The sequence below is a fragment of the Megascapheus bottae genome, unplaced genomic scaffold (genome assembly GCF_031878675.1).
Source record: "Megascapheus bottae isolate mThoBot1 unplaced genomic scaffold, mThoBot2.hap1 HAP1_SCAFFOLD_142, whole genome shotgun sequence".
NCBI lineage: Eukaryota > Metazoa > Chordata > Mammalia > Rodentia > Geomyidae > Megascapheus > Megascapheus bottae.
The window spans coordinates 324,641-348,014 of NW_028327685.1; the positions used below are offsets into that span (position 1 = coordinate 324,641).

Sequence of the window (23,374 nt, forward strand, 5' to 3'; positions counted from 1 at the left end):
TGGTCCTGGAGAGACACATAACATCATAGCTTTTTCTCACCTGGTCCCTGACCCTCCAGATTGTCAGGCAAACATCTACATATGAGAGCCATCCATCCTCTGCTGAAAAATTTCCCCCAGAAACACAATCTATTGAGGCCAGAATGGAATGAACAAGGGAATTTATGGCAGTGCAAGGATTGGAAATGAAGTTACTTAGCTTGATAGTCAAGGATACTCCCATTGAGGCTCATCTCCATCCAAAGGGAAAAAAATGGAAAATCTGTGTACCATTTGTTGTCCAAATTGGATTTTGGACCTTGGTGTAAGAAAAGTGAAAGAGAGAAATGTGAAGTTGCTGAGTGCTTACAAGATCTTAGCACACATTTGCTGACACTTTCACACGGGTATTTACCCTAAAACATTTGTATCTCTAGGAAAGTTTCTATTATCTTACAGGCCAGTCTGTCTCATTCCACTTTCCCACTTTCATAAACTAAATGTCCATGGAGTCACACTGTAACGTGCCACAGAGCCAAACTGTCAGAGATCCCACAGCCCTATAAATTAGCCTGGCCACAACTCACTTTGATACAAACAATAGAGTAGCAAAGGACTGCCTCTCTGATTGGACAGCATTATATGCAAAGAAATGGTCCTGCCATGTGTCCAGCTGCTGTTATATTGCAACAGGTTGGTCCATAATGCATGGATACTTGCTCACTGGGCAGCACTGTAAACATGTTGAGGCCACCCTTGGAGCCTGGCTTCACTGTACATGCAACTGGAAGGCTCAGGGGCAGCATGTGACTGGATGATTTGTCAGCCATCTTTCCATGCTAAGGCCTAGCCCTAGAGACTGACTATGCCATACTGCACACTGGATCACCAAGCTGGAAACATAACTTGCTAATTGACAAATGGTTTTTGCTGGAAGATACCTGGCCAACTGGTCTGGCTATACAAAATTGACTACATTTGGATCCTTGAAATAAAGTATTCTTGCTGAAAAATATGGGTTGTACATCTTTTAAAGCCAGGCGCATTGGGCTGGAAATACTATGCTGGGTAATATTAGTTAGCCAAAAGGGCAGAAGATTATTGAAATTTCACTGAGTGGCCAGAATTATTTTCCGGAAGATGACTCAACATCTGGTCTGGCTGTACCATACTGGATATACTTTTGGGCTCATGGAGCAAGGGATTCTTTCTAATGTCCTTGGATTGTTCTTTTCAAGCCAACCCCGCAATAATACATTGACACTGATAAGCTCAAAGGGGAGAACACCTGTTGTTCTTGCCAGCTAGGCTCTCTTTGAGCTAAGGTCTATAGTGACTTGGATGCATCTGACCAGATAAACCTTTGAGAATTCCTTGGAAGGCAAGTAGTTGGACGAATATAACAAAAGTAAGATAATTCAGGATTTCAAAGGAAGGATAAGGTGTGGATAATACTATGAAAGAATAGCAAACCGAGAAAACTGAAAGTTGGCAACGTTGAGTTCTAAACTATCCCCACGGGATGCGGTTTGGCCTAGGGGTTGAGTGCTTGTCTAGCATGCAGGAAGAACTGGGTTCGATTCCTGGGTACCACATGCATAGGAAAAGCTGGGAGTGGTGCTGAGTCTCAAGTGGTAGAGCTCTAGCCTTGAGAAAGTCCAAGGACAGTGCTCAGCCCCTGAGCTCAAGCCCAGGAATGGCAACAAATTCAAAAATAAAATAAATATACCACAAGAGGGCACACTTGATTTGTGAAACTCCACATACCTTGAGTATGCTTGTTGTCTACAAATAACATAGAAGATAAAGTATTGAGCAAGACAGGTAAAGAAAGAAGAAATGTTCACCATCTTTGGCCATGAAAGAAATGCAAACCAAAACCACCTGGAGATTCCACCTCAGCTCAATTACAATGGCCATTATCAAGCACTCTAATAACAACAGTTGCTGTTGAGAATTTGACCAAAAAGGAACACTAGTATGCAGTTGGTGGGAGCGTCAGCTTGTTCACTTTCTCTAATAGACAGTATGGAGGGTCCTCTAAAGGCTAAACAGAGAGCTCCCTATGACCCAGCCATCCAGTTCCCGGGCATTTATCCAAATGACCACAAATACAGCCATATTAAAGCTACCAGCACTACCATGTGTTATCATTGCAGCGCTATCATTGCAGCAGGATTTACCAGGGCTAAGGTATTGAACAGACCCAGATGCCCCTCAGTAGATGAATGGATCAAGAAAATGTGGTATATGTACACAATGCAATTCTATGCTGCCATCAGAAAGAATGATATTGCCCCATTTGTAAGCACATGGAGAGACTGGGGAAAAAATCATATTAAATTACTTAAGCCAGAAATACAGAAACACAAACTCCATGGTTTCCCTCATTTGTAATAATTAATATATGTATACGATTGTGTTAGCTGAGGTTCACCATGCGTCAATAGCTATGTGCATATGACTACATAAAATGATGCTAAGTGAAATGACCTCCACTCTGTGAAGTTATTTATTCTTCCTCACATTTTTTCCATATATTTTCTTGTCATTAACAGAAGGGTTACATTATATTCACCAGATAGATGAAGCATTACTTCACAAACTTTGATACCCTTTCTCATGTCTTGGTCCCTTTTCCCTCCCCTCATCTCCCCACATCTTGTTTCCCCCCCTTTCCTATCAGATTTCAGATAACCAAATAAGCATATATATATAATGAATCAGATAACAAGGTGAAATACTGTAACAGTATGAGATAACCAAGGGACAGCAAAAGAGACGAGAGACAGCATAGTTCTTTAAGGCAACAATCACTCATTACATGGCTTTTGTTTTTATATCCAAGAGGTCCTTTCATTTAGCTTCATACTGTATGGCCTTATGTATCTAGGATTTCCTCTGTTGTAAATCTCTACTAGGAGAGCCCAAGGTTTCTAATGATTATGACAAATGAGGGAAACCATTGAGCCTAGGTTCCTTTGAGTCTGGCTTACTTCACTTAATGTGATTTTTTTCTAAGTCTTTCCATTTCCTTACAAATGGGGAGATGTCGTTCTTTCTGACAGCAGCATAGATTTCCATTGTGTACTTCCTTACATTTTTTTTTTCTTCACAGTCAATGTTTGAAGCTCATGTTGTCACTGCATGTACTTTTGGTACCCTCTGTATTGTGTATATCTGAATTAGGGAAGGGAATGGAAACAACAAAACAGTGACACAAAGTACAGAGGGAGAAATAACACAAAAAATGATATTTGAGAAATGACCTTTACAACTAGGGAGAGAAGTTGGGAAAAGAAAAATGAGAAGAAAAGAATGGGCAGGTAAATATTCTCTAAGCATTGTTCTCACTACATTACCTATGCAACTGTAACTCATCTGTCCATCACCTTGACAAACTTAAATTAAATACAAGAAAATAAAGGAGGAAAAGGCTGAGTAATAGGAAAAGAGAACAACGAGAATAATGGAAACCCTGTTGTGCAACGCAAAGTCATTTTTGGGCGATGGTGGGTAGTGGGCCTTAAGACACACTGTTGCCTTGGGAACTGTTCATGAGCTGTTCAGCTCAAGGCTATCACTCTACCACTTAAGCCATAGTGCCACTTCTGATTTTCTGGTGGTTAATTGGAGACAAAGAGTCTCACAGACTTTCATGCTGGGGCTGGCCTAGAACCATGATTCTCAGAGGTCACCCTGATGAGTAACTAAGAATACAGGTGTGAGCCACAACCACCCAGCTTCTAAGTAAACTTTAAAATATGGTCTACAACTAATTTTTTAAATCAAAAAAGAAACAAACTAAAGAATAAAATTAAAGGATATAGAATGGCTTCATTTGAGAATCTGCAACTCAGAGCTGAGGAAGTGAAAGTGAATCACTCTACTCTTTGGTAGAAAGTGAGTTCATTCAGTCCTATTTCATTCATTCCTTGTTCATTCATTACTGACAATTCCCTGCACTGTCTCATTCACTCACTCATTTTCACATTGATACTCACATTCATTCCTCATAGTCCAGTTCATTCACTGATGAGTCTTCAGCAGGAAGCTGAACATACATCTTTATAAAGCATCTGTAAGGTCCTGTGACACATGTCCTTATCTGTGTAGTGATCATGGTTTCCCCATTTTCTTTGCTCATGGCCACTGCTGAAAGATTTTGACGTAGCTCTTAAAAGATAGACAAATAAGCACCCATTCTCCGATACATATGTATACATATATACATATACATATACATACATATATATATATATATATGCTTCTTCAGCAAAAGAAAACTTGTGCAATTGAATCGTGCAGATTGCTGTGCTTATCAGGATCTGGTACCTGGTTCAAAGACTGAAGAGCTACTTATTGTCTCTGGTAGCAAAGTTTCTCCCTATGGAGAGGCATACAGGAAGTATTCATTGGGGTCCTAGTCCATGGAAACCCTCCTCACCCCCACAGAGGCTCCAGAGAGCAGAAGTTGGCTTCAGTAAAATTTATTTTACAGGGCAGCTGTGTGTCAGGCACTGTTGTATGCATTTCCCTGCATTAAATGGCTTTTGGTGCCTTCCATCGTGATACCTAACTTCAGTCAATGAGGTCTTGGAACATCATGGTGTTCCAACCTGTCTTGGGCCTGCACTAGGAATTGGGAGTGGTCAAGGGCCCACATATCTCCCACACATTCCAGGTGTCTTCCTTGTCCCTTCATATTCCTGCACACCCCGACTTCCTGATACCTGCTGAGATCCAGGAAGATTGTCCGGGACCTTACTCAGCTGTTCTCCGTTCTCTTACCTGTGTCTTCTCCTCTCCACCCTCAACCCTCCACGCTCGTCCCTCAACCCTTGCCCCTGTCTGACCTCTCCACTCAGAAAGCTCTCTACACAGCTTGGGATTCAGAAGCAGGCAGCAGCAGCAGCTGAGATTAAAAATGAAGCTACAGCTGGCGCTGGTCACTGTGAACTCCCACCCTAACCCTTGTCTCACTTTCATCTCCTCAGTGCCCTCCAAAACAGAGGCATACACACACACACACACACACACACACACACACACACACACACACACACACACACACACACCAGTTCAGACTCTCACTATTCTCACAGCCAGCTTCACAAGGCCCAACTAAATATACTATGCTCACAAACTGGCTAGCTACACAACTGCCTGCCTGCCTACCTCCTGCCCTATGCCCCTCCTGCCTGCCACCTGTAGCCTGCCCAGCCCTGAGCTGGCCAGCCTCCAGACTCCTCCCGGTGTCTGAACTGGGTCCCCAGCATATCTTGACCCTTCCACTCAGGTCATGGGTTGCTTTCCAGTAAGTTCTCCCTGTCCTCTGGCCAGGGACCTGCAAGGTGAGACAGACTTGCCTGAGGGGCTGGAGCTGGTGTCCTCATCAACCCCTCTCTACTTACTCTGCGCAAACTGAAAGGTAGTTACAGGGCTTGTGAATGTATAAAACCTCCCAACATCCCACACCCCAAATTGTGTAACTCATTTCAAGTACAAGGTCCACTGAATATTACTGATGTATTAGTTCATCTTTTCTCTCAGGGTTTGTTTGTTTCCATTTGCCCTCCCCAAATCAAATGTGTATTAGGTAAAAGTTACAGGAATCTAAAATATGACAAAAGGCAAAAACTTTTTAAAAGAACCAGAAAATATAAAACACTCTAGTTTCCACTTCTTGGCGTTTATTTTGATAAGCATCATTGTATATGATCATGGGCACATAGAAATTGAGCCCTGTGATGCTCTCCTCACAATATCTTCCTTTCCTCTCAATCTGTGAATGTTGAGATTGCTGTATAATCCATTGTTTCCAAGTGTAATTCTTTTAATTGTTAGTATCTACTGAGTTTACTTATACATGTATATTCACATTAAATCATTTTTAAAATATTTTTATTAAAGAACTTATTAACATTTATTTTTACAGCATATTTCACATGTCATGCTTAACAAACCAATATTCAAGAAGGGAATCTCTGTATCCAATCGACAGCACTTAGATTTAAGAACAAAATTAAAATTAAGCTCAGGTATATATGTCATAGATACAGGTTAATATATGTAATAAAACATTATGTCAATAAAGTATAAAGCACATCATAGTTTTCATGCCTATGTAATTATATTTATATCTCCAAGATCATGTCTATAACCTTGGGTACACAAATACTGACTCATCGCTCTTGTACTGTTTGGATCTAATATCCATATATTAAGGATACCATGTGCCTGTGGGATCCCACATTCTAATTATTTCAAAGGAAGGAAACCATGCCGCCCATATTTCTTGGGGTCCATTTCTGTGCCTCCCATTACATTCACCAAGACTTCAAAAAATAGAAAAATGGAAAAGTGGCATACAGTCATAAGCCCACAGATGGTAGCTTCTCCCCATTGGCTCCTCAGCCAAGAACATACACCAAATGTCTGAATGTCTCTTTTGCTGTCCCTTGGTTACCTCATATTGTAACAGCATATTACCTTGTTATCTGATATATTGTATATATGCTTATTTGGTTATTTGAAATTGGATAGGGAAGGGGGAAATAAGGTGAGGGGCGGGGGGGGTGGAGGGAGGGAAATGGGGACCAAGACAGAGAAACGCTATCAATGTTTGTGAAGTAATGCACCTTCTATCTGGTGAATATAATGTAACCCTTCTATGAATTACAATAAAAATATATTTAAAAATACATGTAACTTGGAATGTGGGGGGAAAACACAAAAAGAAGAAAAGAGAAAAAATCCTCTTCTCAGGTACAGCACTAAATTTTGATACATAGATATCATTTCTGTGTTTTGATGCTGAGTTGTGCATAGTCCTTGTGCATTCTACTACTCAATTTTATACCGTTTCCTTGAATGTGTTTTCCATTATTTTATTTTATTGCCATTGTAGACCAAAAAAATACAGTGTAGCTCTGATTGTCTAGCTTCACAAATAAGAAGTGACCTCTTCTGGGGGATTTTTCAGCATTAACAGTTTTATCCTTATCGTCTCTTTTCTGACATAAAACTCTTGTGTTGCTTTACTTTCATTTGATTCTTTCAAGTACTTGCCTTGCAAGGAGGTTTGCAGTGTTCATGGGGTCAGATGAATCCAAGGCCCTTTACAACTCACCTCAATGAGAGCCTAGATGTCAGGACTAACAGATATTCAACAAACTAAGCATCCTCCCCCTGGGTTGACCACGATCTCCCAATAGAATATTAAAGTATTACTGGTTTTGCTTTTGTTTACAGAAAAACCCAGAACTCTAAGAGTGAAGCCCTTTCTCCTTGGGCAATAGCGTAGACAGCATGGTCTATCTAGACAACTTTGGCTGCACATGTTCCTATGTGCAATGCTGCCCAATCAGCCAAGTGCCCTCTCAGCCAGGCACAACTATTACCTAGAATGTTATAGCCAGGCTTTGGAGCTGTGCTTCATCATGCTAAGAAGGCTTGTATAATCAGTCCTTGAACAAGCAGCTCCCAAACCTTCCAAAACCCACTGTAGTATACAGAGCAAGGCCAGGAGGTTGGCCTCACCATGTTTACATTACTGGCCATTGAGAAACACTGAACCCCGGGAAGCAGCCAATCAAGATACAGTATTCACAGTATCTCCAGGCCACGTGGAAGGGCCAACCGTGTGTGTACAAAGCTGTCCAATCAGAGAGGAGCTTGCAAGCTGGAATTCTGTTGACACCCCAGGCAGTTGTTGGCAGGCTGGCCGATGGCAGGGCAGGCTTCAGGCTTCATGCTATGAACTCCTGGCTACTGGCTACCAACAAGGTGCTTAGGAGGGCAGCTGGATCCAGACCAGGAGCTTCAGGACCCCAGGGTATCGTATAGTTTCAGGGGTTCCGGACATTCAGGTGGGTCACAAACGGTCATGGTTTCTCTGAAACTGCATTGGGGAAGAGGACAGCGGGAAGATGAGTTCCGTGTGGCTAAATGGCATTTAATGAATGGGAGTGGGTTACTGGAAGGGTCCACATTGGTGTGTAAGAAAATAGCCCCGCACACCACTTGGGAATGGGCCTGGTTGGGGACCTTGAGAGCTTCCAGAGTCCAGTCAGAAGGGTCGCAGTTTATGTAAGGGTCTTGTTGGTAATGTGTGGTCAGTTGGGTGGGTAAGGCCCATGTCTGCCCCATAAGGCAGTACAGGAACAGGGGACATATGAGTAAAACTGAGATGCTCCTGTGGTATCCATGATGTCCAGTGGATATTCCAGGATTGAGTGTTCAGCACAGGGACATATGGGCCATTTCTTTCTGGAGGTAGCTGGGAAGATGGGCCTGGTTGAGGAACTTGAGGGCTTCCAGAGTCCAGTCCAAAATGGCTCAGTATATGTGAGGGTCTATTACATACTGTGTGGTCAGTTGGGCAGGCATTCCCCATGTCTATCCAATAAAGCAGAATATGGACAGGAGACACTTCAGTAAACCTGAGTGCTCCCGTGGCATCCAAGATGTCCAAGGGATACCCCAGGATTGAGTGTTCAGTACAGGGGCACATAGGTCATTTTCTTCTGGTCGTATCTGGTAGTGGCTTAGTTTTTCCCGGGTCACTCAGTAGGTCCCTTGATTGGTGCTCAGTAAATCTACACTGGGCCACATGGAGACAGGGAGCAATGCAAAGCTTTGTTCCAAGTTAAGACTTGGTAAGACCCCTGCCAGCAAGCAGGCAAAGACTTACCTTTTGACATGCTGCAGAGGGACAGATCCTCATTCTAAGGAAAGAGAGCCCCAGCTTGACATGCTGCTTTGTTTCTGCTTCTTTAAGATGTCGTTTTCTTTTTGCTTTACTTTCTTTTCCCTTTTCTCTGTTCCTTCCTTCCTTCCTTTATTCCCTCTTTCCTTCCCTTCCATTCCTTGCCAGCCTGTTTGCCTGCCTGCCTTCTTTCCTTCCTTCCTTCTTCCCTTCCTCCCTTTTTCTTTCTTTCTTTTCTCTGACTTTCTTTTATGTTAATTGACAGTGGGGCATGAGTTCCGGACCCGATCTCTTTCTCTGAACCTTCTGTCTAAAGGCCAGCTCCTTGCTAGTTTATGCTGCAATGCTACTTCCACTTTTATGGGGATTAACTGGAGAATATCTTCCAACGCAGTTTTCTGCCTGGACTGGCTTCGAATCCCAATATGTGGATCTCAGTCTCCTAAGTAGCTTGCATTTCAGGACTAAGACACTGGCACAAAGCTCAGAAGTACTTTATCTCTGTCATAAATAGGACATGACTTAAATTAATCTCTCCCCACTAAGCTACACATGCAATCTGGGAGCTCTGATTTTTTTTTTTGGAAAGCTGGTTTTCTAAAGAGAAAATACCATCCTCAGACAGAACAGCACATGTCCACCTTTTAAGTGTCTCATCCTGTCTTCTATGGAAAGACCTCTACATGCTGAGGTATTTTATTATTGTATTTAATTTTGAATAGTAGTTCAATGGATTTGCAATTTAATGATGCAGTGTATGAACACAATGCGGTGTGATCAATGCCAACCACATCAACATTCTCACTCAACCCTCACCAAATACCCCCTTCTTTCCTTGCTCTTCATAGGTTTGTACTTATTGAATTCCGGATTTCATTCTCCCCTCCTACCCCCTGTCATATTTTCCTCATTCTGTTGCTGCTAAAGTCTTATAAGGACATATGAATAACAGCAGCTGTTGAAATACAGGAGTTGACACATTTGTCATATGTTTTTTTTCCCTTCCTATCTTTTTTCGTCAGGAGTGGGGCTTGAACTCAGGGCCTGAGATCTATTCCTGTGCCTCTTTGTGCTCAAGAGTACTGCTTTGCTACATGAGCCACATTCCTTCAGTTTGTGGGTAGTTAATTGGGGATAGGTGACTCACAGGGACTTTTCTCCCTGGTTTTCTTGGAACTGGGATCCTCAGACCTCAGCCTCCTTAATAGCTAGGATTACAAGATTCATCCACCAGCCCAAGGCTTCCCAAGTGTTTTAAGAGCAATAGGGTTACAGTGTATGCCATGGGACTTGGAATCATGAAACAGTCTAGAGAAGATGTCACTAATCTTGCTGGGACCTCTTGAAATATAAAATGAAGAAGCTACATATACATAAGTCAAACACTGCTTCTAGGGGAATGGGAATGTGACTGAGTGATAGAATGCTTGCCTAACATGCATGAAGACCAGGGTTTGATAACTCACTACCGCATACACAGAAAAAGCCAGAAGTGGTGCTGTGCTCTTGTACTAGAGTACTACCCTTGAGGAAAAGTTCAGGTAGAGTTATCGAGTCCCGAGTTCCTCCACCAGGGTTCCACAGTTCTTAGATAGGCAGGAATCTCCTGCAAACACAGCCTAAGTTGACAATATTCTGAGGAAAGGAAGAATGAAGATGTGCATCAGGAAACTAAATTATGGATGGGATATTTCCTTCACATCAAATTGCACTGAAGTGTTTAGGAAAGGAGTGTGATCTCCCAATCTCCACATTTTTGTTCAGTTCCTATCTGATTTGGATTTTCAGAGCCACTATTAAAGGGTCAAGTTCATTAGTATTTGGAGCACATTCTCAAGGAACTCTTGACTTCTGTCCATTTTGGAAGCGCAGAGCAAGGCAAAGGATCCAATGAACAGCAGATGCAGAGATAAGAGCTCACAGAGTCACCTCAAAAGTGGACCTTTAGACCTGAGATATTTATCTCCAGTCAACCTACAGAAAATGGGAAGTGGGGCTGGGCTCATGGGTAGGGCAGTAACCTTGAGCTGAAGAGCTCAGGAACAACACCCAAGACCAGGAGTAGGATGGTAGCTGGGAGATGAAGAGCTCAGGGACAGCGCCTATGCTGAGTTCAAGCCCCATGACCCACAAAAATAAGTAGACCTTTAATGATATTTATTATCAAGGTAAATCTTGCCCATTTACTAAACATTCATCAGCATCCATGCCATTTTGTTGATTAGGACCATAGTATTCTTTGACCTGGATCTTCTTTTATACATATATATATATATATATATATATGTACTTTATAATTGCAAAACATGAGAAGGGGTATCAATGTGTAAGAAGTCCTGTACCCACTACCTCACAAATGTAACTGTAACCCTTCCATAAATTACCCCAACAGTAAAATTTACAAGAAGTAAAAATGTAAAGGAGAAAAAAATAACATTTTGCTGGGGTTTAAATAAAAACTGATCCTATTAGACATTTTTATTTGTAATGATTCCAGGCAGTTTCTCAGTCCTGTGTTCCTTTTCTGGCATTCCTGAAGGGTGCTCAAATGTTTGGTCTTCTTGTTTCCATTATAGTATTTGTAGTTCTCTTCTTAGTCATTCTAGATATGAAAATAAATATATATGTATGTATATTTAATTTTGGCTACTGTTGCTGTTTTTGATTACTAATAAAATGGAGAGAAGTTATTTTCTTTCAAGTTGTGTTTCCAGCCTATTGGGAATGTGTTTGTTTTGGCTGTACTGAGACTTGAACTGAGAACTTTATGTCTGAAAGGTAGTTATTCTCTCCTAACATCCATACATATAGCACTCAGAACATAAATTTCTCATTTATTTCCTTTTCTACAGAAACAACCCTTTATTTGAGGTAATGATACATTTTCCTGCAACAATACTACATGATTAAAAATTGCTCAAGTGAAGGTATGTATATTATATTCACCCTGATTATTACTGTGTCTTGGTATTCTTTTTAATATTCCAAACCTCCCTCTAACTTTTCTGTCATTTGAAAATACATTTATGTGCTCATATACCTGAATAATATTTTCTGATGCCTGGAGTTCTGAGTAGGCAATTTTATACTTTTAAACTTTGAAAATTACACCACTTCCTTCCAGACATTTCTGGATTCAGAGGAGAAATATGCAAGCACTATTATCAGGGTTTCTCCATAAGGACAAGATTTCTCTCTTGTTGCTATGAGAGGCTTTGTGATATCAATTGTCATAAGTTAATTCTGGTATGTACTGATGTGTCTATATCAGGATTTTGCCCATTACCAGAAGCCTGATTGAAGCTGAGAATTTGCCTTACATACACATGTATTTTTAGATCTGCAAGCATAGAGATTCCGACTGACACTGTTTTTCTTTTCTTCACCCAGGATATTATCCCAGTTAATTATTATCACCTCTGAGGTGACTGGAGGTTGTGGCACACGGGCCAGGGTCACTGCAGTATCGTGACCGGGAGCAGCTTCAGCGGATAACAATAGTTCTTCAGCCCTGCAACTGAAAAATGGCCTCCAAGGAAATGGCAACCCCTAACAGAAGAAAGAAGCCGTATACAAAATCTGCCAAAAACGTTGAGGAAGAATTACCAGCAGGCTTTGAAGTGGAAAAAGTACTGGGCCGTCGTGTGGTGCAGGGCAGGGTAGAATATCTCCTAAAATGGAAGGGCTATTCTGATGTACATAATACCTGGGAACCAGAAGAGAATTTATACTGTGCTGACTTAATCACAGCTTTTATAAATTCTGATGAACCTGCTTTATCTTCCAGCGAGTGTGATGCTAGCACAACCAATGCTAGAAGTGAGGCTGGTGACAACCTAAGGGGCTTTGCTAGGGGTCTTGAGCCTGAAAAAATACTTGGTGTCACAGAACATAATGGAGAAATGATGTTTCTCATGAAGTGGAAACGTACAAATGAAGCAGAGTTGGTGCTAGCAAGAGAGGCTAATTTTTATTGCCCTTATATTGTAATTGCTTTCTATGAAAAGAGACTGTATTGCCCAGGAATATAAAACAGTTATGGTGGCTAATAACCTTTATACATGTATACGCATAGACATGCATATGTCTGTCTATACACATACCATCTGAGTCTTGAATTGAGGCTGTGAAACAATAACTACATTCTAATAAAATCAAGTTTGGCAACTTGCTGTTGAAATTGGTATTTATGGCAGTTTGGACATTATTTTGCATCATATATAGTAAAGGCTTTCTGGGGTTACTTTCTCTGTCAGAAAAGAATATTTGCTCAGTTGCTCTATATCATCAGCCATATAAAACTGGGTATTCAAAATGTTAGGCAAACATTTTTGGCTTTGGGATGATGTAAAGAGAGTTTACGGTTACTTTGTTAGGTAAGGGGTACTCTACTTCTTGAACGTTGGTACCCTTTCCCTTGCTTTTCTCTCAATTTCCCTTTCCCCACCCCTCCAAATCCTTTTGTTTGCCCCCTTACATTACCTCTTTCAAATAATTTTATGTGTGTGTGTGTGTGTGTGTATGTGTGTGTGTGTGTGTGTGTGTGTATGTTCATTCATCCATATATGTGTTTGAGTGTGTGTGTATATATATATATACATATATAGATAGATAGATAGATATATGTAATGCCAGTCCTGATGCTTGAACTCATGGCTTGGATACTGTCCTTGGGCTTTCTCAAGTCTAGGGCTTTACCCCTTCATCCACTGCATCACTTCTGGATTTTTCTGTGTATGTGGTACTAAGGAATACAACCTAGGCCTTCATGAATGCTAGGAAAGCAGTCCACCAATAGGCCACGATCCCCATCAAAAATGTATTTTGGGGTTTTTTTAATTTTCTTTTTTTTGGTACTAAGGATCATTACACTTGCTAGGCAAGCGCCTTGTCACTGAACTACATCCTAGCCCTCAAATGCATATTTACATGTATATATATATATATGTATGCCAATAAAGCTGGTACAAAGTCAGATACAATAACAAGTCCCTCTACGTTAATTGATCAAGAAAATGTAATATTTATACACAATGAATTTTTTTCTGCCCAGAGAAAAAGGAAATGTCCCCATTTGTAAGGAAATGGAAAGACTTGGAAAAAATCATTCTAAGTGAAGTAAGCCAGATCCATTGAAACCTAGGCTCTACGGTGTTCTTCATTTGCAATAATTAGTAAAAGTCTTACAATTTCCCAGCAGATAATCAAAATAGCTCAAACTATGTGCATATGGATATATAAATGAGACCACACAAAACAAACTAAGGGTATATACATAAGAGATTTTCTTTGTGGTTAGTGATTTTATTATACTATGTGAAATGTCATTAAATAGTCATAACAGCTTGTCCTTTACTGGTATGTTGACTGTCCATTTCAATGTTTTCTTTACTTGTTTAATTACACTCGTAGTTTTTTGTTTTTTGTTTTTGCCAGTCCTGGACTTGAGCTCAGGCCTTGAGCACTGTCCTTGGACTTTCTCAAGGCTAGAGCTGTAGCACTTGAGCCTCAGCACCACTTCCGGCTTTTTTCTATGTATGTGGTACCAAGGAATCGAACCCGGGTCTTCGTGCATGCTAGGCAAGCACTTTAACCACTAGGCCAAACTCCCGGCCAACACTCGCAGTTTTTTGCATGATGGTTTGCTGATTTGCAGATGCTGACCACACACCCAACTGACACAAAAGGCAAATTACAATCTAACCTAAGTCATTTTTTTGTTTTCTGTTTGGTTTTGTTTTGGTGTAGATTTTGTTTCCGAAGTTTCAGGTCCTCGGGTTCATTCTCAGAACTCGGCAGGAAAGGAAAGACATCTACTATGACATGTGGCTCCCAAGCTATGAGGACCACACAGTGATGATGGCCTAAGCTCTCTAACCTTATTAGGCACACAGATAGATCAGTGATGTCTAATATAACTCAAAGTATGAGTCACAGACAAGGGCTCCACTTGGCCTTCTGAGCCTGAAAGTCCATGCCAAACCACCTTACAGCACATACACCCACCTGACCCTCCAGAAACCTGAGAACTACTCACTGGAAATAACCCTCCCCTAGCATTCTTCAAGCTCCCTAAGACATTTGTATCTCTAGGCAAGTTGCTATTATCTTACAGGCCATTCTGTCTCATTCCAGTTTCCCACTTTGATAAACTAAATGTCCATGGAGTCACCCTGTAATGTGCCACAGAGCCAAACTGTCAAAGACCCCACAATCTGGCACCTACCTCAGCCCCAGGAACACCGGTACCTACACGATACTCTGAATTCCTTGACTTCCTGGTAGTGGATCCAAGAAACGCAGTAAGAGCCACACTATGCACAGTGCTAGCAGTCAAGGGCAGCTGCTGGCATCTAAGTCTCCATATCCCGCAGCCCTGTAAATTAGCCTGGCCACAACTAACTCATTGTCCAGTTTATTCACTGATGAGTCTTCAGCAGGCAACTGAAGATACAGCTTTATAAAGCATCTGTAATGTTCTGCGACACATCTATCTGTATCTCTGTAATGATCATGGTTTCCCCATTTTCTTTGCTCATGGCCACTGTCAAAAGATACTGATATAGCTCTTAAAAGGTAGACAAATAAACATCCATTTCTGATACATATGTATATATATACACATATATATATATATATCTGCAATTGAATCATACAGATTGCTCTGCTCATGAGGATGTGGTACCTGGCTCAAAGACTGAAGAGCTACCTGTCTCTGGTAGCAATGTTTGTCCCTATAGAGAGGCATACAGGAAGTTGTGATTGGGGTCCGTGTCCATGGAAACCCCCCTCACCCCCACAAAGGCTCCAGAGAGCAGAAGTTGGGTTCAGTAAAATTTATTTTACAGGACTGCTGTTGTTGGGCACTGTTGTATTTCCCTGCATTAAATGGCTTTTGTTGCCCTCAATCATCTGTGGCCTGCTTCTCAGAACCCCTCTCCCCACTCTTGTATGGATATGCTACCAAAGCAGGGACCAGGCCATAGCTAACTTTCTGATCAAGTCCTGAGGACAGCCTCCTCCTTTCCTGACACACCATGAACACATTGCCTCATTGACCTTCTTGTCCCTATTGGTGAACCGCTGGGTACATGGCCTATGACAAACGTTTATCACTAAATGCTCTGTGACAGCAATTGGTCTCCCTCAGAACAGGATCATAATGCTTGTGACCAAAAGATAATCAGGCCACTGAGTCATGATTCACTTCAGCCTGTGTTTGTCCACAAGTTCGTGGTATGAGACTGTTCCAACTCTCCTGATGAGGTACATGTAAGATGTAAGATTGGATATCACTGAAGCCCATGATTTCCTGGTGACTAATTTGGGACTATGAGCCATCTCCGTATCAGTTTTCATGTGGGAAGATAATCGAAGAGACCCATGCAAGCTCCACATTTCCTAGCAATCTGTCTTCTGCTCTAAAAGCAACAGAAGCAGCCAGCACTTCTGTAGCTTCAAGGTGTGAGTTGGTCCTGGAGAGACACATAACATCATAGCTTTTTCTCACCTGGTCCCTGACCCTCCAGATTGTCAGGCAAACATCTACATATGAGAGCCATCCATCCTCTGCTGAAAAATTTCCCCCAGAAACACAATCTATTGAGGCCAGAATGGAATGAACAAGGGAATTTATGGCAGTGCAAGGATTGGAAATGAAGTTACTTAGCTTGATAGTCAAGGATACTCCCATTGAGGCTCATCTCCATCCAAAGGGAAAAAAATGGAAAATCTGTGTACCATTTGTTGTCCAAATTGGATTTTGGACCTTGGTGTAAGAAAAGTGAAAGAGAGAAATGTGAAGTTGCTGAGTGCTTACAAGATCTTAGCACACATTTGCTGACACTTTCACACGGGTATTTACCCTAAAACATTTGTATCTCTAGGAAAGTTTCTATTATCTTACAGGCCAGTCTGTCTCATTCCACTTTCCCACTTTCATAAACTAAATGTCCATGGAGTCACACTGTAACGTGCCACAGAGCCAAACTGTCAGAGATCCCACAGCCCTATAAATTAGCCTGGCCACAACTCACTTTGATACAAACAATAGAGTAGCAAAGGACTGCCTCTCTGATTGGACAGCATTATATGCAAAGAAATGGTCCTGCCATGTGTCCAGCTGCTGTTATATTGCAACAGGTTGGTCCATAATGCATGGATACTTGCTCACTGGGCAGCACTGTAAACATGTTGAGGCCACCCTTGGAGCCTGGCTTCACTGTACATGCAACTGGAAGGCTCAGGGGCAGCATGTGACTGGATGATTTGTCAGCCATCTTTCCATGCTAAGGCCTAGCCCTAGAGACTGACTATGCCATACTGCACACTGGATCACCAAGCTGGAAACATAACTTGCTAATTGACAAATGGTTTTTGCTGGAAGATACCTGGCCAACTGGTCTGGCTATACAAAATTGACTACATTTGGATCCTTGAAATAAAGTATTCTTGCTGAAAAATATGGGTTGTACATCTTTTAAAGCCAGGCGCATTGGGCTGGAAATACTATGCTGGGTAATATTAGTTAGCCAAAAGGGCAGAAGATTATTGAAATTTCACTGAGTGGCCAGAATTATTTTCCGGAAGATGACTCAACATCTGGTCTGGCTGTACCATACTGGATATACTTTTGGGCTCATGGAGCAAGGGATTCTTTCTAATGTCCTTGGATTGTTCTTTTCAAGCCAACCCCGCAATAATACATTGACACTGATAAGCTCAAAGGGGAGAACACCTGTTGTTCTTGCCAGCTAGGCTCTCTTTGAGCTAAGGTCTATAGTGACTTGGATGCATCTGACCAGATAAACCTTTGAGAATTCCTTGGAAGGCAAGTAGTTGGACGAATATAACAAAAGTAAGATAATTCAGGATTTCAAAGGAAGGATAAGGTGTGGATAATACTATGAAAGAATAGCAAACCGAGAAAACTGAAAGTTGGCAACGTTGAGTTCTAAACTATCCCCACGGGATGCGGTTTGGCCTAGGGGTTGAGTGCTTGTCTAGCATGCAGGAAGAACTGGGTTCGATTCCTGGGTACCACATGCATAGGAAAAGCTGGGAGTGGTGCTGAGTCTCAAGTGGTAGAGCTCTAGCCTTGAGAAAGTCCAAGGACAGTGCTCAGCCCCTGAGCTCAAGCCCAGGAATGGCAACAAATTCAAAAATAAAATAAATATACCACAAGAGGGCACACTTGATTTGTGAAACTCCACATACCTTGAGTATGCTTGTTGTCTACAAATAACATAGAAGATAAAGTATTGAGCAAGACAGGTAAAGAAAGAAGAAATGTTCACCATCTTTGGCCATGAAAGAAATGCAAACCAAAACCACCTGGAGATTCCACCTCAGCTCAATTACAATGGCCATTATCAAGCACTCTAATAACAACAGTTGCTGTTGAGAATTTGACCAAAAAGGAACACTAGTATGCAGTTGGTGGGAGCGTCAGCTTGTTCACTTTCTCTAATAGACAGTATGGAGGGTCCTCTAAAGGCTAAACAGAGAGCTCCCTATGACCCAGCCATCCAGTTCCCGGGCATTTATCCAAATGACCACAAATACAGCCATATTAAAGCTACCAGCACTACCATGTGTTATCATTGCAGCGCTATCATTGCAGCAGGATTTACCAGGGCTAAGGTATTGAACAGACCCAGATGCCCCTCAGTAGATGAATGGATCAAGAAAATGTGGTATATGTACACAATGCAATTCTATGCTGCCATCAGAAAGAATGATATTGCCCCATTTGTAAGCACATGGAGAGACTGGGGAAAAAATCATATTAAATTACTTAAGCCAGAAATACAGAAACACAAACTCCATGGTTTCCCTCATTTGTAATAATTAATATATGTATACGATTGTGTTAGCTGAGGTTCACCATGCGTCAATAGCTATGTGCATATGACTACATAAAATGATGCTAAGTGAAATGACCTCCACTCTGTGAAGTTATTTATTCTTCCTCACATTTTTTCCATATATTTTCTTGTCATTAACAGAAGGGTTACATTATATTCACCAGATAGATGAAGCATTACTTCACAAACTTTGATACCCTTTCTCATGTCTTGGTCCCTTTTCCCTCCCCTCATCTCCCCACATCTTGTTTCCCCCCCTTTCCTATCAGATTTCAGATAACCAAATAAGCATATATATATAATGAATCAGATAACAAGGTGAAATACTGTAACAGTATGAGATAACCAAGGGACAGCAAAAGAGACGAGAGACAGCATAGTTCTTTAAGGCAACAATCACTCATTACATGGCTTTTGTTTTTATATCCAAGAGGTCCTTTCATTTAGCTTCATACTGTATGGCCTTATGTATCTAGGATTTCCTCTGTTGTAAATCTCTACTAGGAGAGCCCAAGGTTTCTAATGATTATGACAAATGAGGGAAACCATTGAGCCTAGGTTCCTTTGAGTCTGGCTTACTTCACTTAATGTGATTTTTTTCTAAGTCTTTCCATTTCCTTACAAATGGGGAGATGTCGTTCTTTCTGACAGCAGCATAGATTTCCATTGTGTACTTCCTTACATTTTTTTTTTCTTCACAGTCAATGTTTGAAGCTCATGTTGTCACTGCATGTACTTTTGGTACCCTCTGTATTGTGTATATCTGAATTAGGGAAGGGAATGGAAACAACAAAACAGTGACACAAAGTACAGAGGGAGAAATAACACAAAAAATGATATTTGAGAAATGACCTTTACAACTAGGGAGAGAAGTTGGGAAAAGAAAAATGAGAAGAAAAGAATGGGCAGGTAAATATTCTCTAAGCATTGTTCTCACTACATTACCTATGCAACTGTAACTCATCTGTCCATCACCTTGACAAACTTAAATTAAATACAAGAAAATAAAGGAGGAAAAGGCTGAGTAATAGGAAAAGAGAACAACGAGAATAATGGAAACCCTGTTGTGCAACGCAAAGTCATTTTTGGGCGATGGTGGGTAGTGGGCCTTAAGACACACTGTTGCCTTGGGAACTGTTCATGAGCTGTTCAGCTCAAGGCTATCACTCTACCACTTAAGCCATAGTGCCACTTCTGATTTTCTGGTGGTTAATTGGAGACAAAGAGTCTCACAGACTTTCATGCTGGGGCTGGCCTAGAACCATGATTCTCAGAGGTCACCCTGATGAGTAACTAAGAATACAGGTGTGAGCCACAACCACCCAGCTTCTAAGTAAACTTTAAAATATGGTCTACAACTAATTTTTTAAATCAAAAAAGAAACAAACTAAAGAATAAAATTAAAGGATATAGAATGGCTTCATTTGAGAATCTGCAACTCAGAGCTGAGGAAGTGAAAGTGAATCACTCTACTCTTTGGTAGAAAGTGAGTTCATTCAGTCCTATTTCATTCATTCCTTGTTCATTCATTACTGACAATTCCCTGCACTGTCTCATTCACTCACTCATTTTCACATTGATACTCACATTCATTCCTCATAGTCCAGTTCATTCACTGATGAGTCTTCAGCAGGAAGCTGAACATACATCTTTATAAAGCATCTGTAAGGTCCTGTGACACATGTCCTTATCTGTGTAGTGATCATGGTTTCCCCATTTTCTTTGCTCATGGCCACTGCTGAAAGATTTTGACGTAGCTCTTAAAAGATAGACAAATAAGCACCCATTCTCCGATACATATGTATACATATATACATATACATATACATACATATATATATATATATATGCTTCTTCAGCAAAAGAAAACTTGTGCAATTGAATCGTGCAGATTGCTGTGCTTATCAGGATCTGATACCTGGTTCAAAGACTGAAGAGCTACTTATTGTCTCTGGTAGCAAAGTTTCTCCCTATGGAGAGGCATACAGGAAGTATTCATTGGGGTCCTAGTCCATGGAAACCCTCCTCACCCCCACAGAGGCTCCAGAGAGCAGAAGTTGGCTTCAGTAAAATTTATTTTACAGGGCAGCTGTGTGTCAGGCACTGTTGTATGCATTTCCCTGCATTAAATGGCTTTTGGTGCCTTCCATCGTGATACCTAACTTCAGTCAATGAGGTCTTGGAACATCATGGTGTTCCAACCTGTCTTGGGCCTGCACTAGGAATTGGGAGTGGTCAAGGGCCCACATATCTCCCACACATTCCAGGTGTCTTCCTTGTCCCTTCATATTCCTGCACACCCCGACTTCCTGATACCTGCTGAGATCCAGGAAGATTGTCCGGGACCTTACTCAGCTGTTCTCCGTTCTCTTACCTGTGTCTTCTCCTCTCCACCCTCAACCCTCCACGCTCGTCCCTCAACCCTTGCCCCTGTCTGACCTCTCCACTCAGAAAGCTCTCTACACAGCTTGGGATTCAGAAGCAGGCAGCAGCAGCAGCTGAGATTAAAAATGAAGCTACAGCTGGCGCTGGTCACTGTGAACTCCCACCCTAACCCTTGTCTCACTTTCATCTCCTCAGTGCCCTCCAAAACAGAGGCATACACACACACACACACACACACACACACACACACACACACACACACACACACACACACACACACCAGTTCAGACTCTCACTATTCTCACAGCCAGCTTCACAAGGCCCAACTAAATATACTATGCTCACAAACTGGCTAGCTACACAACTGCCTGCCTGCCTACCTCCTGCCCTATGCCCCTCCTGCCTGCCACCTGTAGCCTGCCCAGCCCTGAGCTGGCCAGCCTCCAGACTCCTCCCGGTGTCTGAACTGGGTCCCCAGCATATCTTGACCCTTCCACTCAGGTCATGGGTTGCTTTCCAGTAAGTTCTCCCTGTCCTCTGGCCAGGGACCTGCAAGGTGAGACAGACTTGCCTGAGGGGCTGGAGCTGGTGTCCTCATCAACCCCTCTCTACTTACTCTGCGCAAACTGAAAGGTAGTTACAGGGCTTGTGAATGTATAAAACCTCCCAACATCCCACACCCCAAATTGTGTAACTCATTTCAAGTACAAGGTCCACTGAATATTACTGATGTATTAGTTCATCTTTTCTCTCAGGGTTTGTTTGTTTCCATTTGCCCTCCCCAAATCAAATGTGTATTAGGTAAAAGTTACAGGAATCTAAAATATGACAAAAGGCAAAAACTTTTTAAAAGAACCAGAAAATATAAAACACTCTAGTTTCCACTTCTTGGCGTTTATTTTGATAAGCATCATTGTATATGATCATGGGCACATAGAAATTGAGCCCTGTGATGCTCTCCTCACAATATCTTCCTTTCCTCTCAATCTGTGAATGTTGAGATTGCTGTATAATCCATTGTTTCCAAGTGTAATTCTTTTAATTGTTAGTATCTACTGAGTTTACTTATACATGTATATTCACATTAAATCATTTTTAAAATATTTTTATTAAAGAACTTATTAACATTTATTTTTACAGCATATTTCACATGTCATGCTTAACAAACCAATATTCAAGAAGGGAATCTCTGTATCCAATCGACAGCACTTAGATTTAAGAACAAAATTAAAATTAAGCTCAGGTATATATGTCATAGATACAGGTTAATATATGTAATAAAACATTATGTCAATAAAGTATAAAGCACATCATAGTTTTCATGCCTATGTAATTATATTTATATCTCCAAGATCATGTCTATAACCTTGGGTACACAAATACTGACTCATCGCTCTTGTACTGTTTGGATCTAATATCCATATATTAAGGATACCATGTGCCTGTGGGATCCCACATTCTAATTATTTCAAAGGAAGGAAACCATGCCGCCCATATTTCTTGGGGTCCATTTCTGTGCCTCCCATTACATTCACCAAGACTTCAAAAAATAGAAAAATGGAAAAGTGGCATACAGTCATAAGCCCACAGATGGTAGCTTCTCCCCATTGGCTCCTCAGCCAAGAACATACACCAAATGTCTGAATGTCTCTTTTGCTGTCCCTTGGTTACCTCATATTGTAACAGCATATTACCTTGTTATCTGATATATTGTATATATGCTTATTTGGTTATTTGAAATTGGATAGGGAAGGGGGAAATAAGGTGAGGGGCGGGGGGGGTGGAGGGAGGGAAATGGGGACCAAGACAGAGAAACGCTATCAATGTTTGTGAAGTAATGCACCTTCTATCTGGTGAATATAATGTAACCCTTCTATGAATTACAATAAAAATATATTTAAAAATACATGTAACTTGGAATGTGGGGGGAAAACACAAAAAGAAGAAAAGAGAAAAAATCCTCTTCTCAGGTACAGCACTAAATTTTGATACATAGATATCATTTCTGTGTTTTGATGCTGAGTTGTGCATAGTCCTTGTGCATTCTACTACTCAATTTTATACCGTTTCCTTGAATGTGTTTTCCATTATTTTATTTTATTGCCATTGTAGACCAAAAAAATACAGTGTAGCTCTGATTGTCTAGCTTCACAAATAAGAAGTGACCTCTTCTGGGGGATTTTTCAGCATTAACAGTTTTATCCTTATCGTCTCTTTTCTGACATAAAACTCTTGTGTTGCTTTACTTTCATTTGATTCTTTCAAGTACTTGCCTTGCAAGGAGGTTTGCAGTGTTCATGGGGTCAGATGAATCCAAGGCCCTTTACAACTCACCTCAATGAGAGCCTAGATGTCAGGACTAACAGATATTCAACAAACTAAGCATCCTCCCCCTGGGTTGACCACGATCTCCCAATAGAATATTAAAGTATTA

The 23,374-nt window shown here is 41.2% G+C and overlaps 1 long non-coding RNA gene across 1 annotated transcript; it reads left to right on the forward strand.

Annotated features, from left to right (window-relative positions):
- Nucleotides 1-7,689: 7,689 nt before the first annotated feature.
- On the forward strand, nt 7,690-12,856 carry LOC150039524 (uncharacterized). Its single transcript, XR_016534342.1, has 3 exons — nt 7,690-7,850; nt 11,542-11,616; nt 12,080-12,856. It is a non-coding gene; the product is annotated as an uncharacterized LOC150039524 (long non-coding RNA).
- The last annotated feature ends 10,518 nt before the right edge of the window (nt 12,857-23,374 follow it).